General features: G+C 34.4%; 1 long non-coding RNA gene across 2 annotated transcripts in view; it reads right to left on the reverse strand.

Annotated features, from left to right (window-relative positions):
* Window positions 1-19423, reverse strand: part of LOC122218046 — a 263924-nt gene that overhangs the window by 101820 nt on the left and 142681 nt on the right. The gene's annotated exons all lie outside the window — the stretch shown is intronic.

Below are 19423 nucleotides of genomic sequence, written 5' to 3' on the forward strand. Positions count from 1 at the left end.
ATTAAAATTATATTCTACTAACTTATTTTCTCATTTTGTCTTTTTTTCTCACTCATCTCCCTCTGGGAATCCCAATTTGTATATGGTGTCTCACATGTCTCTGTTTCTACTTATTTATTTTATTTCTTTTCTGTTTTTAGAATAGATCATCTCAAAAGATCTGTCTTAAATTCCACTTATTCTTTCTTCTGCCATTTCAAATCTTTCATTGAGTCCCTCCAGTAAATTTTTTATCAGTTATTAAGTGAAATATTTCTACTTAATTCTTCTTTTCGCTTATTTCTATTTCTATTCTTAGTTTGAGATATAATTCTCATACTTTCCTCTAATTCTTTATATATGCTAACCTTTAGTTCTTAAAGATATTTGTAACGCTGATTTATAATCTTTGTCTACTAAGTCTCGTGTCTGGCTCTTCCTCAGGGGCATTTCTATTGACTTGTTTCCTCTGTATATACAGTGGATACTTTATTGCAAAGACAGACATTTAAAATAACTAATTTTAGCAACTCTGGAAATCAGATGAAAATTACATGTCTTTCACTTTCCAAGGTTGTTGGTATTGTTGTTTGTTATTGGTTAGTTATCTTTGTATGGCTTTCCTTTTGTTTGTGACTTTCCTGAACTAATTCAGTTAATCTGAATTAGTTAATCCCTGTTATATGCAGCCAATTAAGTACTTGTTTTGTTAGTTTAGTCATAAGCTAATGATTAGACAGATTTTCTTAAATGTTTTGGACAACTAAGTCTCACAGACTTTGTAAGGCTCTTTGTGTTAATGTTTTGGCACATCTTCAACACCCAAGCAGACAATTTACAACTCTGCCTTAACCTTCAGTTATTGTTTATGCAGACTCCAAGTCAACCATAGGTGAGAAACAGCCCTCTCAGCTGTTTCTTAGATGTGATCACAGTCCTGCACATGCATCTAGCCTTTTAAATTATCAGGAGATATAGCTATCTTTCCTAACACAGAGAAACAGACACAGAGAGTTGGACACAGGAATATGTCCCAAATAAAAGAACAAAACCACAGCAAGAGACCTAAGCAAAATGGATATAAGTAAGATGCCCGATAGAGAATTTAATGATCATAAAGATGCTCACTGGACTTGAGAAAAGAATGGAGCACAACAGTGAGACCCTTAACAAAGAGATAAAAAAAGAAGCAATCAGAGATGAAGAACACAATAATTAAAATTTAAAATACACTAAATAAATAGTAGGCTAAAGGAAGCAGAAGAATGAATCACTGACCTCGAGGACAGAGAAATGTAAAGTAATTAAGCTGAGCAGATGTGAGAAAAACATTATGCAAAATGGGAATAGGGAACTCAGTAGCTCCATCAAGTATAATAACATTTGCATGATAGGTATCCCAGAAGAATAAAAGGGAAATGGGGGTCAGGAAATTTATTTAAAGAAATAATAGCTGAAAACTTTTCTAATCTGTAGAAGAAAACAGATATCCAGATCCAAGAGGAAAGAAATACCCAAATGAAATCAACCCAAGGAGGTCCACACCAAGACGCATAGTAAATAAAATTGGCAGAAAGAGAATTTTAAAAGCAGCAAGAGAAAAAAAACACAGTTATATGCAAGGAAAGCCTCATAAGGCTATCAGTAGATTTTTCAGCATAAAATTAGCAGGTCAGAAGGGGATGGCATGATATATTCAAAGTGCTGAATGGGAAAAATCTGCAGCCAAGAATTCTCCATCCAGCAAGGCTATCATTCAGTTTAGAAGGAGAGATAAAGAGTTTCTCAGACAAACAAAAGCTGACGGAGTTCATGACCATGAAACCATCCCTGCAAGAACTGTTAAAGGGGACTCTTTGAGTGGAAAGGAAAGACCATAAGTAAGAGTGAGGAAAGTAGGAAACAGGAAAGCAGTAAAAATAAATTTATCTTAAAAAATCAGTCAAGGGATTCACAAAATGAAAAAAATGTAAAATATGACACCATATACCTAAACTATGGAGGAGGGAAAGAACAAAGAATAGTTCAAACTTAAGTCACCATCTATTTAATACATACTGCCATATGTAGTAGATGTTATGTACAAAGCTAATGGTAACCACAAATCAAAAACCAGTAATGGATATGCAAAAAACAAAGAGAAAGAAACCCAAATGTATTGCTAAAGAAAGCCCGCAAACTGAAAGAGAGGAAGAGAAGAAAGGATTGGAGAAGAACTACAGAAGCAACCACAAAACAAATAACAAAATGGCAATAAATACATGTTTATCAATAATTACTTTGAATGTAAATGGACTAAATGCTCCAATCAAAAGACATAGGGTGATGTAATGGATAAAAATACAAAATCCATCTATACGCTGCCTATAAGAGACTCATTTCAGCCCTAAAGACACATGCAGATTGAAAGTGAGGAGATGGAGAAACATTTACCGTGAAAATGGATGTCAAAAGAAAGCCAGAATAGCAATACTTAAATCAGACAAAACAGATTTTTTTTGAGAGAGTGTGTGCACGCACATGAGTGGGGGAGGGGTAGAGGAGAGGGAGAGACAGAATCTTAAGCAGGCTCCATGCCCATCACAGAGCCCAACACACGGCTCAGTCTCACCACCGTGAGATCATGACTGAAGCCGAAATCAAGAATCTGATGCTTAACCACTTAGGGCCCCAAGGCTTTAAAACAAAGAATGTAACAAGAGACAAAGAAGGACACTGTATAATAATAATGGGGATAATCCAAGAAGAAGATATAAAAATTGTAAATATTTATGCACCCAACATGAAAGCACCCAAATACATTAAAAAAAGTTCATAACAAAAAGGAACTAACCTATAGTAATAGAATAATAAATAGTAGGAGACTTTAACACCACACTTATATCAATGGACAGATCATCCAAACAGAAAATCAACAAGGGCAAAATGGTTTGAATGACACACTGGACTGCTGGATTTAACAGATACATTCAGGAAATTCCACCCTAAGACATCAGAATAAACATACTTTTCAAGTGTACAAGGAACATTCTTCAAAAAAGACCACATATCAGGTCATGAAACAAGTCTCAACAAATTTAAAAAGATGAAAGTCATACCATGCATCTTTTCCGACCATAATACACTATGAAACCAAAAATCAACCATAAGAAAAATATATGAAAAGAGCACAAATACATGGAAGCTAAACAACATCTTACTAAACAATAAATAGGTCAACCAAGAAATCAAAGAAGAAATAGAAAACTTTAAGGAAATAAATGAAAATGAAAATACAATGGTCCAAAATCTTTGCAATGCAACAAAAGTGGTTCTAAGAGAGAAGTTTATAACAATACAGAGCTACCTCAAGAAACAAGAAAAATCTCAGGCTCACCTTACACTTAAAGGAGCTAGAACAACAACAAACAATACACAAAAACAGCAGAAGGAAGGAAATAATAAAGATTAGACAAGAAGTAAATGATATAGAAAGTAAAAAGCAATAGAACAAATCAATGAAACCAGGAACTGGTTCTTTGAAAAGATCAACAAAATTGAACCTCTAGCCAGACATACCAACAGTGAGAGAGAGAGAGCGAGAGAGAGAGAGCGAGAGAGAGAGAGCGAGAGGGAGAGCGAGAAGGCCCAACTAAACAAAATCATGAACAAAAGAGGATACATAACAAACAACAACTGTAGCAGAATATTGGGAAAACCTATATGCCAACAAATTGGACAACTTAGAATAAATGCATAAATTCCTCGAAACATATAGACTACCAAAATTGAAGCAGGAAGAAACAGAAAATTTGAACAGACTGATTACCAACAATGAAATTGAATCAGTAAGAAAAAAAAAAAAAAAAACCTCCCAACAAACAAAAGTGTAGGCCTAGTCAACTTCACAGGGGAATTCTAGCTAACATTTAAAGAAGAGTTAATACCTGTTCTTCTCAAAATTTTCCAAAAAAAAAATAGAAGGGGAAGGAAAACTTCAAAATTCATTCTATGAATCCAGCATTACCCTGATATCAAAACCAGATAAAGACACTACAAAAAAGGAAAACTACTGGCCAATATCTCTGATGAACACAGATGTAAAAATCCTCAATAAAATATTAGCAACCTGAATCCAACAATGCATTAAAAAATTCATTCACCAAGATCGAGTGGGGTTTATACCTGGGAATACAAAGGTGATTAAATAATTGCCAATCAATCAAGGTGATATATCACATCAATAAGAGAAAGGATACAAACTGTATGATCATTTCAATAAATTCAGAAAGAACATTTGACAAAGTACAACGTCCACTCATGATAAAGCCCTCAACAAAGCACGTTTAGAGAGAACATACCTCCACATAATAAACGCATTATATGAAACATCCACCACTAACATCATCCTCAGTGGGGAAAAACAGAGCTTTTGCCCTAAAGTCAGGAACAAGACAAGGATGTCCACCCACACCACTTTTATTCAACATAGCACTGGAAGCCCTAGCTCCAGCAATCAGACTACAAAAAGAAATAAAAGGCATCCAAATTGGTAAGGAAGAAGTAAATCTTTCACTATTTGCAGATATCATGATACTATATAGAGAAAACCCTAAAGACTCCACCAAAAACTAGTAGAACTGATAAATTCAGTAAAGCAGCAGGATACAAAATCAATGTTCAGAAATCTCTTGAATTTCTAAACACTAATAATGAAGCAGCAGAAAGAGAAATTAAGAAAACAGTTTCATTTACAATTGGACCAAAAATAATCAAATACCTAGGAATAAATCTAACCAAAGAGGTGAAAGACCGGTACTCTGAAAACTATAAAGCACTGATGAAAGAACTTGAAGATAACACAATGAAATGGAAAGACATTCCATGCTCATAGATTAGAAGAAAAAAGATCATTAAAATGTCTATGCCAGCCAAAGGAATCTACAGATTTAACGTAATCCCTATCAAAATGCCAACAGCATTTTTCACAGGACTATAACAAATTATCCTAAAGTTTGTATGGAATCACAAAAGACTCCAAATAGCCAAAGTAGTCCTGAAAAAGAAAAACAAAACCGCAGGTACCACAATTCCAGACTTCAATTATATCACAAAGCTGTAGTAATCAAAAGAGTATAGTACTTGCACAAAAATAGACACATAGGTCAACAGAACAGAGAGCCCAGAAATAAACCCAGAATTATATGGTCAATTAATCTTTGACAAAGGAGGCAAGAATATGCAATGGGAAAAATATAGTGTCTTCAACAAATGGTGTTGGGAAAACTGGACAGCTACATGCAAAAGAATGAAATTGGACCATTTTCTTACAACATACACAAAAATCAACACAAAATGGATTAAGGATGTAAATTTGAGAGCTGATACCATAAAAATCCTAGAAAAGAGCATAGGCAGGGATTTTTGACATTGGTCATAGCAACATCCTTCTAGATATGTCTCTTTAGGCAAGAGAAACAAAAGCATATATAAACTCTTGGAACTACATCAAAATAGAATGCTTCTGCACAGCAGAGGAAACAATCAACACAATGAAAAGACAACATACTAAATGAGAGAAGATATTTACAAATGACATATCCAATAAAGGATTAGTATCCAAAATATATAAGGAACTTATAAGACTCAACACCAATCAACAAATAATCTAATTTAAAAAGGGGCAGAAGACAAGAGCAGACATTTCTCCAAAAAAGACACACAAATGGCCAACAGAAACATGAACAGATGCTCAACATCACTCATCACCAAGAAAATCAAATCAAAACCACAATGAGATATCACTTTGCACCTGTAAGAATAGCTAAAATTAAAAACTCAAAAACTCAAAAAAATGTTGTGAAGAAACAACAAATGTTGGCAAATGCACTGCTGGTGGATATGCTATCTGGTGCAGCCACTGTTGAAGATGGTATGGAGCCTCCTCAAAAAATTAAAAATAAAACTACCCTGCAACCCAGGCATCATACTACTGGGTCTCTACCCAGTGAATACAAAAACAGAATACTAATTTGAAGGGATATATGCACCTTTATGTTTATTGCAGCATTTTTTACAATAGCCAAACTATAGAAGCAGCCCAAATGTCTATTGATAGATGAATGGATAAAGAAGATGTGGTATACATACAATGGAATACTATTCAACCATAAAGAAAAATGAAATCTTGCCATTTGCAATGACAAGAGAAATAAGCCACTCAAAGAAAGATAAATGCCATATAGTTTCACTCATATGTGGAATTTAAGAAACAAAACAAAGAAAAAAAAAGAGACAAATCAAAAATCAGACTCTTAACTATAGAGAATAAATAGATGGTTACCAGAGGGGAGGAGGATGGGGGATGGATGAAATAGAATTAAAAGCACACTTATCTTGATGAGAACTGAGTAATATATGAAACTGTTGAATCACTATATTGTATACCTAAAATTAATATAACACTGTATGTTAACTACCCTGGAATTTAAAACAAATAAATTTCTTTGTCAACTTTCTATGAGCTCCATATCTTCATCTCAGGAAGTCGTGATTTGAAATAACTGTCAATGATTGTTTTAGGCACATACCCTGTGGATATGGCTAGATAAGCACAGAGTATGGAGTTTTTCAGACAGCTTCTGTAAAGAAAGTTCTGAGCCCCTGTTCCCCCCTCCAATGACTTCTACGCTAGTGGTTTCACAGCTACCATGGTTGCAGTTGCAAGTCTGTTTGCTTTTAATGCTACCACAGAAATGGTGAGATGGGAATGAGAATAAGACATGTAAAATATCATAAAGTTCACACTTTTTACCAAGATTCAATGGTTTTTCTAAAATAAACTTCTTCTGGGGCGCCTGGGTGGCTCAGTCGGTTAAGCGTCCGACTTCAGCTCAGGTTGTGAGTTCGAGCCCTATGTCTGGCTCTGTGCTGACAGCTCAGAGCCTGGAGCCTGCTTAAGTTATTTTTAACTCCTCTGTGGTTACCTCTGTGTCTCCCTCTCTCTCTGCCCCTCCCCTGCTCGCACTATGTCTCTCTTTCTCTCTCAAAAATAAATAAACAATAAATTTTTTTTAAATAAATTTCTTCTAACTGTTGAATGTTTTTAGTTAGCTTCCAAGTTTCTAAAAAAATTTAATTTTGATAATTTTTCCCGTTGTTTCTACTTCTTTTATGAAGGAATGGTCTTGGAGGGCTTTACTTCACCATTCTGTCAATGTTTCTCCCTCTTCCTTTCATTTTAAACTTTTTTTTTTTTTTACATATTTATTTTTGAGAGACAGAGACAGACAGACAGACAGACAGAGGGTGAGTGGGAGAGGGGCAGAAAGAGAGGCAGATAAAGAATCCCAGGCAGGCTCCAGGCTCCAAGCTGTCAGCATGAAGCGTGATAAAGGGCTCAAACCCACAAACTGCAAGATTATGACCTGAGCTGAATTCAGATGCTTAACCGACTGAGCCACCCAGGCGCCCCATCCCTCTTCCTTTCTTTTTTTTTTTTTTTTTAACAATTATAGAAGAAGGTGAGGAAGGTATGTATATATATTATATATAATATATACATATTATTACATATTACAATATATATTATATATTATATATATATATTACGAAATATATTATTACAATATATACATATTGTGTATATATAATATATATACACAATAATAATGAAAATATGTATACTAGACAGTGTTTATATTCAACAAAATAAAATTCAAGGTGAAAACATTAATGGCACCAACTGGACATCCATGTGCTAAAAAACAAATCCAGACACAGACCTTACACCTTTCACAAAAATAAACTTAAAATGGATTATGACGTAAATGTTGTTAAACACAAAACTGTAAAACCTGTAGAACATAAATGAGAAAACTTAGATGATGTTGATGGAATTTAGATACAATATCAAAGGTATGACCATAAAAAAAAATCACTGATGAGCTAGATTTCATTAAAATAAAAAAATTCTGCTCTGTGAAGGATGTTGTCAAGAGAATGAAAAGATAAGCTATAGACTGGGAGAAAATAGTTGCCAAAGACATATTTAATATAGGACTGATATCCAAAATATACAAAGAACTCTTAAAACTCAAAAATAAGTAAACAAACAACAAAATAAATAATGAGCCAAAGACCCTAATAGATACTTCACTAAAGAAAATATGCAGATAGCAAGTATGCATCTGAAAAAGTGCTCCACATCATGTATCATCAATCAAAGAAATGTAAATTAAAATGAGATACCACAACACACCTGTTAGAATGACTAAAATCCTGATTGCTGACACCACCAAATTCTGATGAAGATATGGAGCAACAGGAACTCTCATTTATTGCTGGTGGGAACGCAAAATAATACAGCCACTTTGGAAGACAATTTGGTCATTTCTTATAAAATATCATATTTTTTATAATGTAATCCTGTAATTGTGCTTGTTCGTGTTTAGTCAAAGGAGCTGAAAACTTATGTCCATACAAAAATCTACACACAAGTATTTATAGCATCTTTATGTTTAGTTTTGTAACTTGGAAACAACCCAGGTACCCTCCAATGGTAAATGATAAAGATGTACATCTAGACAACAAAATACTATTCAGTATTTAAAAAAAGGAAGGAAGGAAGGAAGGGTGGGGAGGGAGGGAAAGAGCTATCAAGCCATGAAAGACATGGAAGTACCTTAAATGCATATTACCAAGTGAAAGAAGCCAATCTGAAAAATCTACATATGGTGTGATTCTAACTATGTGACATGTTGGAAAAGACACAACTAGGGAGATGGTAAAAATGTCAGTGGTTGCTAGAGTTTGGGAAGGAGGAGGGATGAATGGGTAGACCATGGAGGATTTTTAGAGAAGTGAAAATACTCTGTATGATATTATAATGATGTATACATACCATTCTACATTTGGTCAAACTCATGGGAGGTACAACCAAGAGTGAACCCTGATGTAGACCATGGCTTTAGGATGACAATTATGTGTCAATATAGGTTCATCAATTATCACAAATGTATCTCTCTGGTGGGGATATTGATGATGGGGAGGCTTTGTAAGTGAGGAGGCAAGGAGTACATGGGAGCTTTCTGCACTTTTGTCTCAATTTTGCTGTGAATCTAAAGCTGATAACAAAAAGTCTTTAAGTATGAAAAAATATTAATGGCTAAAATAGGTATTTTATTTTGATGACATGTGAAGTAATTATGGTGTTTGTGTTGCAAAAAACATGCTTTTGAAATCGAAAGATGTAGAGGGAGAAATAAACCTATAATGGTCAAGGCTTTAACATACTACTCTCAGAAATAATTATACACAGCCTAACTTTATATAGTATTGTAGTTTAATATTATAACTAGGTTTCATAAATCTTTATATCTTGGGACGCCTGAGTGGCTCAATCAGTTAAGCATCCAACTTTAGCTCAGGTCACGATCTCCAGGTTCAAAAGTTTGAGTCCCACATCAGGCTCACTGCTGTCAGCAGGGAGCTCGCTTCAGATCCTCTGTCCCCCTCTTTCTCTGCTCCTCCCAACTTGCACTGTCAGATCCTCTGTCCCCCTCTCTCTCTCTGCTCCTCCCCTACTTGCACTCTGTCTCCCAAAAATAAATCATTAAAAAAAATCTAACTTAAAAAAAGAAATCTTTACATCTGGCAAAAATTATAATTTACAGTCTTTTTAAAAGTCTTATAGAACAATTACAAAAATCTTTCGACTACGAAGAAAATCTCTAAAAATTATCCTAATTAGAATTTCAATGCATTACATTTTCTGAGCACAATAAATCTCTAGTTTAATGGGGAAAAAAGACAGAGAAAGTAGTAAAATAAACCTACCTAATTTGAAACAAACAAACAAAAAAGGACTTTTCTAAATAACTTGTAGGTTAAAGACAAAATCAAAACTGAAAAAAAAAGATTTTCAAAGATATGACATTTTATCTTTTCAAATAGCTACTATTCTTTTTTGGATACATTAATTTGTTGAAATTCTCTAAGGATACAAATTTCAAACAAAACCTTTCTTTTTATACCTCCTCTTTCTTAAAAGCAGATTTTGACAGTACAATATTATAACATCCATAATCACATTTCCCAGAGGCAACTGCTTTTTCCACTTCAATTTTGTGCTATGCTGATGGCTATCTCCTTAACTGTGAATAAACTATTTATATCTCTATTTTGTGGATTAACAATTTTAGACATTGCCTATTGTCTCCTTTCAAAAGATCAGGATTTGCTCACATTACTCGTCATGTCTTTTTTATCTTTGTCATTTTATACTAGATATTTTATTTTAACTCCTCTGTGGTTACCTTAGTAATTTTTTTTTTGATAGAGAGAGAGAGAAAGAGAGAGAGAGAGAGAGAGAGGGAGGGAGAATCCCAAGCAGGCTCCAATCCCAGTGTGGAACCCAACACAGGACTCAATCCCACAACCTTGGGATCATGACCTGAGCAGAAATCAAAGTCAGACACTCGGCCAATTATCCACTCTGGCATTCCTTAAATAATATCTCTAAGCTTATGTTTCTTATGACAATATATGACTTTAGACCAGGAGCTCAAGTACCCACTATGTAATGGGAGGATATTATTGACCCTACAGCTTAATTTTCTTCTTGTCTCAAGCTTCCATGTAGACACTTTCATTATTATGTCAAAAGGATAATAATATTACATTTAATTTCTCTGTGCTTAGTCATAAGTTTGATCAAAGTGTTCAAAACTAACAAACTGTAGTTTCATTATTATATCTATGTATTGGTCACTCCTGAATCAAGTACTGTATTAGATTTATCCTTAATTTTTGATAGGCGTAATGCATGGACCCCTGTGACTCTGAAACATCAAGTTCAAATATATTCTTTACTCTTATATTTCTTTGACATCTCAAAATGATGCCATGTTTTAACTTTGTTTAATATTACGACCATTTTTTGTGCAGCTTTTGATATTTTTCCTGGTATTTTTTAATTATCCTCCTTTTTGTTGTTAACAAAAAAATATACTTTTTGCAACATATCCTCAAAAGTATCAAGTCTTTTAGAGACCTTTGACTATAAATTATAATTGGTTGTGTTTTTCTTTCGGGCAATTGAGTTTTTGCAAATTTTTGGTGATCGTTTCTTTTTCTTCATTATAAAGGAAGAACTAATATGATTAATATTAGTGTTGGCAGAGGGTTTTATGGTCCTTATGTACATATGTTTCTTTATGGGTCTTCTTTGTTAAAAAATAAAAAAAAAATACAATCTCTGGACTGCATAAGGAAGGCTTATGAATTTTAGGTTTTTGTTTTAGAACACTCACAGGCAGCTCTAAGCCAGGCACACTGACTCTCACCTCACCCCCCAATAAAACGATTTGTATTTGTTTCTGCCATCTTGGGAACTGCTAATTGGGCACCTCTTTAAATTAAATTTTGGGTTGAACGTTTTTGAGTCCCACAGGCATTGTGGATTCAAAATTCTATTCCATGCTTCTATTGTCTAGCTTCTGATTACTCTGCTCAATTTTTAACATCATGTGTCATTTAAATGTGACTCTTAAAAAGAGTAAAAACTTATGTTTTTTGTCTTTGAAAGAGGAATTTATCTAATCAATATGTTTAAACTTTTTGCTGCCATCTTGTTGTTCATGTTCTTGAATGGTTTTTTAAAAAAAAAACTTTTCTGTGTTTAATCTAACTTTGTTACTTCTTTCTCTCTAATGAATTGTAAATTCTGTATCTTATTTTTATTATTCTGTTAGTTATCCTTAAATTTGGAACAAAGTATTTCAATCCATTTTTCCTCAATGCCAAGAATTGATCATTTGAATTTCGATACATTATTAAAATTATTTATTACATTGTGGATCATCGGTTTTATGAATTCTCTTTTGAGAATTACATTAAATTTTGGAGTAGCATCCTCAATAATTATTTAGTTAACTGAACATTTTCTGGCCTTTCTGCTCATCGTTACTTCTTGAATCCAAAACTTTCCCCTTCCTTGGTTGTAGTTATCTTTTTTCTGATATTGTGTTCTCTAACCAAGTGTATGGGTGCCATCACTAGCTAAATAATGGCTGCAGAAATACAACCATGCTCAAGTCTTACTTAAAATTCAACTATAAACCCTACATAGGCTCTTAATGCTTGTCTGTAATCATACTACATTTTCCTATTCTATTCATTCCTATATTCCTCTATATCTGTGCTATCCAATGAAGCAGCCACTATCCACATGTGGGCGTTTAAATTTAAACTTAACTAAAATTAAAGTAAAAAAAAAATATTGTTCCCAGCTTCACTAGCTATAGCTAGAGTCCAATCACCATATGGTGATAGAGGCCACACAACTAAAATGAATAATGGTCCCCCCAACGTTATGTCCACACCTAATCCTCAGAACCTGTGACTGTGTTACCCTACAAGGCAAAAGGGGCTTTACAGATGTGATTAAGTTGACACTGAGATAGGGATATTAGCCTGCATTTATACCGGTGGGCTCAATATAATCAGAAGGATCCTTAAAATTGGAAGCAGGAGGCAGAGGAAAAGATCAGGGTAATGAGATCTGAGAGGAATCAACAAGCCTCACTGGCTTAGAAATTTCATGAAGGGAGCAAAGCCAAAGAATGCAGGTGATTTCTAGAAGCTAGGACAGGTGCATTCTCTATTAAAGCCTCCAGGAAGGAATTTTATTCTGTCCACACCTTGATTTTATCCCAGTGAAACTGCTGGACTTCTGACCTACAGAACTTCAGGATACTAAGTCTGTGTTGACTAAGCCACCAAATGTGAGGTTAAGTTGTTATGGTAGAAATATAAGACCAACACAGCTTCCATATCAGATAGTGCAGACAGAAAAATATTTCTATCATTTCAGAAAGTTGCTTTGGACAGCATTGATTTATACAAATTTAAATAATCGAAGTTGTGGTAAATGGAACTCTCATTCACTTCCTGTAGTCTTCTATTTTTCACATATGCTCATTTGTTTGGGCATAGCATGCCCAAAACTGAATTCCTGATTTCCTCCATTGTAGTCTTACTTACATAGTTCTCACTTTAGTTATTGGATATTATACAATTTTTAATTTATCAGGAAAAACAGGAATCATTTTTATTTCTCTCATAACATTTGTAAAACCTATCAGGAATGTTGTTCACCCTACCTACAAAATATATCTTGAATGTGATGATTTTTGTCACTTCCATTACTACCATTCTCTTTCAAACCACCATCATCTTTAGTCTTGAGTACTGTAATAGTCCACTCTATTAGTCAAGGTCCAGTGGAATAAGAAAACCTACTTTGGGGTATTAATAGAAGCCAATTAGTTACAAAAAATCTTAGAATATCTGAAAGAACAAACAAAAGAGTTTAATTAATCCAGGTGATAGTTATTACAGACAGCTGCTACCCCACCCCTAAAGTTAGTTTTATTGGAACCCAAGATCCAAGACTACCCAAATAAAGTGGCTACCAGAGCGGTCTGCCCAGCAAGGACTAGACAAAGGAATATGTGCAACAGACACTAGAAGCGCAAACCAGAACCAATTAAGAGAGGGAGCAGTACCCTAGTTCTTCTTTCTTTCTGCCTTTAAATTCATGACAGTGTTTCTCTTTATTCAAATTTAGCTTTGAAACCTGTTAGCATCGTAACCTGGGAAGTCTACTTCTCAAGGATTAGACTTCTAATATATAAATCTGATCAGAGGAGGTACCAGGAATGGATTTGAAAAAAGGAACATACTTCCTAATTTGGCCCCCAGCTTCCATTATATAGCTATCTATCCACTACCACTCCCCGACACACATGTTCTATTCCAACGGAGTAGGCAAAGTGATCCTATTATAAATAAAAACAAATCATTTCAGTCTGCTGCTCACAATTCTGTAATTGGCTTCTCATATCTCAGAATAAAAGTCAAACTCATTATTGTAGCCTACAACTTCTTTATGACCTGCTCCTTCCCTGCCCTTTGCCTCTTTGACCTATTCTCCTTTCTCCCCCGTAACTCAAATTTCTCCAGCCGCAGTAATCAGCTGGCTGTTCCTAGAGGACATGAATCTCTCCTAACTTGACCTTTCTAACAGCTCAGATTCTCTTCCCCTGATATCCTCATCCTCTTCAAAATATCATATTTTCAGGCTGAAGAGTGATCCTTGGTTATTAGAGCTATGTGATTAGAACAGTGAACATTATTACATTGTAAAAGAACGGAACTGAGAGTTCTGTGTAGTGCCCACTGCTTTTACTGATGCTATTGACTCCTTTATTATATTAAACTATGCTAACTTAACTCACCTTTGTTGTTTTCTTCTCTGATTTGATATCTCATAAAAAAACATTACATTATTAACAAGGTAATAACCGTAAAAGGAATTGAACAAGCAAATGAAAATTCAGATGTCACCTCAACATTTTTGTTGTTGATGTTGTTCAATACAGTTCATTTCATGGTTCAATTCAGCACAGTATCTTGCTTGAACAAAATAATAGAGGAGAATGCAGTAGACTAAAGCAACAATTTCATTATTATACCAAAAACAAGTGCTATCTGAATGAATCATAGACTTGACAGATTTTCAACATGAAGAAGCTAATCTAGTAGAACAGTCTTGATTGTCTGTAGGTCCTTCTCATCTCTTTCTCTTGTCTCAAGGAAATTTTTACTAAATGCTGCCTGAAGCATACAATTGCATGCTGCTACATTTTAGAAATATCTTGTTTTTTCTCAATAAACAACAACAAAAACAATACACGATTTAGAAGTACAATCTGCTGACAAAGCAGGGATTAATGTGTATATACTTCTCTGCCTCATACCTGCCCCACACCACACCATATAAGCGATCCCTTACCTGAATGCAATATTAGCTAAATTGCCGCCCTCGATCAAGATCAGTTTTTCCAATGTTGATCTGCAATCAATCTTCCTGGCCAATGGCAAACATGGCACTTTGCAAAAGTGATCACAATCCTCGCTACTTTCTATATCCGTGCCCTTTTCAATGTGATTTTCAGCTCTTCCCCTTAAAAGGTAGAGGCTATTTTCTCATCTGTATACCTGCCCTGGCCTAGTGAAGAGAATGTGGTAGGAGTGACGGTGTGCCGTTTCCAAGCCGACATCTCCTGAGGCATTGCATGTAACCATATATTTCAGAACTCTGCCACTACCGTGTGTGCAAGGCCAGGCTAAAGTCTGCTGAAGGTGAGAGACGCCCAAATGAAGACAGAAACTGTCCCAGCTGAGTCCATCCTGGACAACCAGCCCCCCGATCAACCCAGCAGCAGACCATTCACACATAACTAGCCTAGAAAAACCACACAGCTGATCGCAGCCCAAATTGTTAATCTGAAGATATGTGAACTGAATGAATAGTTGTTGTTGTAAGCCTCTGTGGGGATTGATTGGTACATGGCAGCTGTTAGGTAGTCTTTTTTTTTGCTGGCAAATGAAAAAAAAAAGTTCCCGATTTCATCTCAAATTATAAGTTGGCTTTTAATTGGAAGAAGAAGCAATTCTCTTTTAGGTACCACAAATTATAAAAAAACAAACAACAACAACAACAAACAAACAAACAAAAAACAACTTGTTATTGCCCCACAGTGTCTCCTCACTAGACCATGATTCTACATGCAGGTGGCTGTCAAGAAGTCACCCCAGTGGCGGTAGAGGGAGTCCATCCCCATAGAGCAGAATTGCTGTTAGAGCAGAACTATTACTGACAAAGCCGCTGAGGCCATGAGTACCAAATCTCCAAAGTTAATCATTGTAACAAATGTATTGCTTTGGATGTCTAACCTTTGCTTGATTGAATCATCTCTTCTGTGAAAAAGGAGGCTAAAATCCTTCACACACAATTGAGGGAAGAATTCAAACTGAAGAAAGAATTCATAAATCAAACACCAGAGCTAGGGCTCAGCTAATTTGGCAACACTGAGTAGGGAGGGAAGTCACTTCAACACAGTCCTCAGACCTGAATATAATTGTTGTCGTCGCTACAACTTGGGGAAGGGTAGGAGAACCATCCTGATACATTCTGCCAAATAATGGACTGTGTGAATTTAAATCTCAGTAGCAAGAGCCTAAGTAGAAAGCAGACAAAAATAATGAAATAAGATATGAAAAACAGAATTAACAATCTTCATCTAAAAGAATTTCTGTGCAGAAAATTTTTTGCCATGTACTTCCTCAAGTCTGATGGATTCACCTCTGCCCTAATAAGTGCCCACAAATCCATTACTTGCCTTTTTCCCCCCAGGCTCTTTTCCGTTTCTTCCTAATTTATCATTAGATTTTCAGGTTAAATGCTGATTTTTTTTTTCTTCAGGAGAGCCTTTGGCATTTTTAAATTAATTTCTGATAGTGAAACTATTCTATGAGTATAATTCCATTTGAACAAGCCAGCTAAATCAGATCCTTTTAAAAAACTTCAAGAAAGCTCCACCCACTGACTTCCTGTTATGTATTACAGGTCAGGACTGTGTCACCTGAACATTCACAGTTTAAAAAGCAATTGACTTTCTCTAACAAGGTGGTAGAAATCCATTATGTAATATAAAAATAGTAACACTGATCATTAAACTATAGGAAAATAAAATAAATGAATACATACATACATGCGTGTGTGTGTGTGTGTGTGTGTTTAGCACGGTTCCCTATGATAGATAAAAATTGCCTCAGTTTAGATCTCATCATGGCTATTAGTCTTAGGCATTTATAGTTCACTTTTATACTATTGTATCAAGTGAAAAATCTTTTTTCATGAAAACATATCATTACCTCACATAGGTCTTGCTAATTTTGTAATATGCTAAATTGGACTTTTGCCTTTTAAATTAATGTACTTCAAAATAAAATTAGAATCAAATGATGAAACTAAGAATCTTAGAAGTCATTTGGTGAACATCACATCATTTGGTGAACATCACACCAATCAGTCTCCATCAAGAGGCTGAAAGTCTGAGATCAGGGTGCTACCAGGGTTGGGTTTTGATGATGGCCCTCTTCTGGAAAAGTTGCAGACTACTGATGTATCATTTTATCTTCACATACCAGAAAGCAGAGAGCCTGAGCAAGCTCCTGAGTCTTGTCTTATAATGTCACTAATCTCATTAATGACTTCTATTATTTGTTCACTATCTCTTATAACGTTTTTGTCCTGGTCCTCGCTTTAATGGCTCTAATCAGTTTTCATGCCTTCTTTGCCTGGAACGGAAAATTGTTTCACTATTATTATAATTTATGTCTTCCATTAGAATCTGTGAGGGGCGCCTGGGTGGCTTAGTCGGTTAAACATCCGGCTCTTGGTTTCAGCTCAGGTCATGATCTCATGGTTCATGAGTTCGAGCCCCACATTGGGTTTCATGCTGACAGTGGAGCCTGCTTGGGATTTTCTCTCCCCATCTCTCTATGCCCCTCTCCTGCTCACTCTCTCTGTCTCTCTAAAATAAATAAATAAACCTAAAAAAATTTAGAATCTGTGAAACTTTGACAGGATAACTTACTAATTTTCAAGAAGACTGAAGTTATATACACTTTTCAGTTCTTAACACAGAAATCAGAAAGTGGTTGCCTTCAGGAAGGAAAACATTTAAGTGGAAAGAAGCACAAGGTAACTTTCTGTGTGAAAGAAATGATCTATTTCTCACTTTGGGTGGTGTACATAATTGCCAAAGGTGAACACTTAAAAAATTGTGCATTTACTATAACTTATAAATTTTAGTCAGTGATAAAAAATAAAATTTAAAAATAAAATTAATTAATTGAAAGCTTATAATTTATAAACTCATTTTAAAACAGATACAAATAAATTAACAAAATTTTTCAAAGTTTCTAAAAATGCTATACTAAATGTCATTATATCAATTCTTTTTCCGAAAATTTTAAAAGTTATTAGGAATATTGTCACCATTGATACACAACTTTTAAGTGACAAAAATTAAATAAATATTTATGAATAGTTGGAAAGCAGCAGTTACCAAATTAATTAAATGAATGGCAACTCAGAGGGATAAAAATATCAGTTTTCAACCTTGAGAAAATTAAAGATAAAGAAAAAATCCTGAAAAATACCAAAAGAAAGCATCTTATCTGTAAGGGAACAAAAATAAGAATAACACTGGATGTCTCAGAAACTATACACACAAGAAGAGAGTAGAGTAAAAATTTAAAGTGTTGAGAGAAAAAAAGTTCAATTTATAATTCTTTACTCTGAAAAATTATCCTTCAAAAGTAAAGGAAAAATAAAGATTTTATCAGAAAACAAAAATTGAGAGAATTTGTTGCCAGCAGACCTTTTAGGAAATGGTTAAAAAAAATTCCTTAGAAAGAAACAAAATGACATAAGTCAGAAACTTGAATATATAAAAATAAAGGAAAAGCACTGGAGAAGTGAAATTAAAATGAAACCTTTTATTTTTCTTATTCTCAATCAATCCAACAGATAATACTTTCCTCAAAATAATAATAGCAACAATATATTTGATTATGTATGCATATGTATATGTGTGTGTGTGTGCATGTGTGTGCATGCACAGTCTAATGTATATTTATGCAGAAGTAAATTAATGACATCAATGATATGAGAGATGGGAGGGAGGAATTAGGATTATTTTGTTATTATATTGTACTTGCGCCACCCATGAAGTAGTATAGTGTGATTTGAGGTGAACTTGGATTAGTAGTAAATGCATATTGCAAACTTTAGAGTAACTAAGGCTAACTAAGGAAAAAAGAAAAATAATACAGATTAGTAATAGCAAAAATGAAAGAGGAAATATCACTACAGATCCCATGGACATTAAAAGGAGAATAAAGGAATACCAAGAACAACCCATAGATATGATAACCTGGACAAAATGGACCAGTTCCTTGAATGACATAATCTTCCAATACTCACACAATAAGAAATAAGCAATCTAATAGGCCTATATCTATTTAAAATTGATTTAATCATTAATAACCTTCCAAAACAAAAAGCACCATGCCTGGATGGGTTCATTGATGTATTCTACCAAACATTTAAAGAAGAAATTATATCAATTCTCTATAATCTCTTTCAGAAGACAGAAGATAAAAGAATACTTCCTAGATCATTCTATAAGGCTACCATTACCCTAATATCCAAACCAGACAAAGCCATTACAAGAAAAGGAAACTACAGACCAATATGTCTCATGAACATAGGTGCAAACCTCAATAAAATATTAGCAAATTGGATCCAACAATATATAAAAAACTTACCCACCATGTCAAAGTAGCATTTATTTTATGTATATAAGGCTGGTTCAATATTTGAAAATCAGTTAATATAATCCATTATATTAATAAGCTAAAGAAGAATAGTCAACATGATCATATCACTAAGTGTAGAAAAAAGATTTGACAAAATCTAAAACCCATTCTCAGTAAATTAGGAGTAGAAGGAAAGGTCCTCAACTTGATAGAGAATATCTATAAACAA

This window comes from Panthera leo, chromosome B1, assembly GCF_018350215.1.
Source record: "Panthera leo isolate Ple1 chromosome B1, P.leo_Ple1_pat1.1, whole genome shotgun sequence".
NCBI classification, from domain to species: domain Eukaryota; kingdom Metazoa; phylum Chordata; class Mammalia; order Carnivora; family Felidae; genus Panthera; species Panthera leo.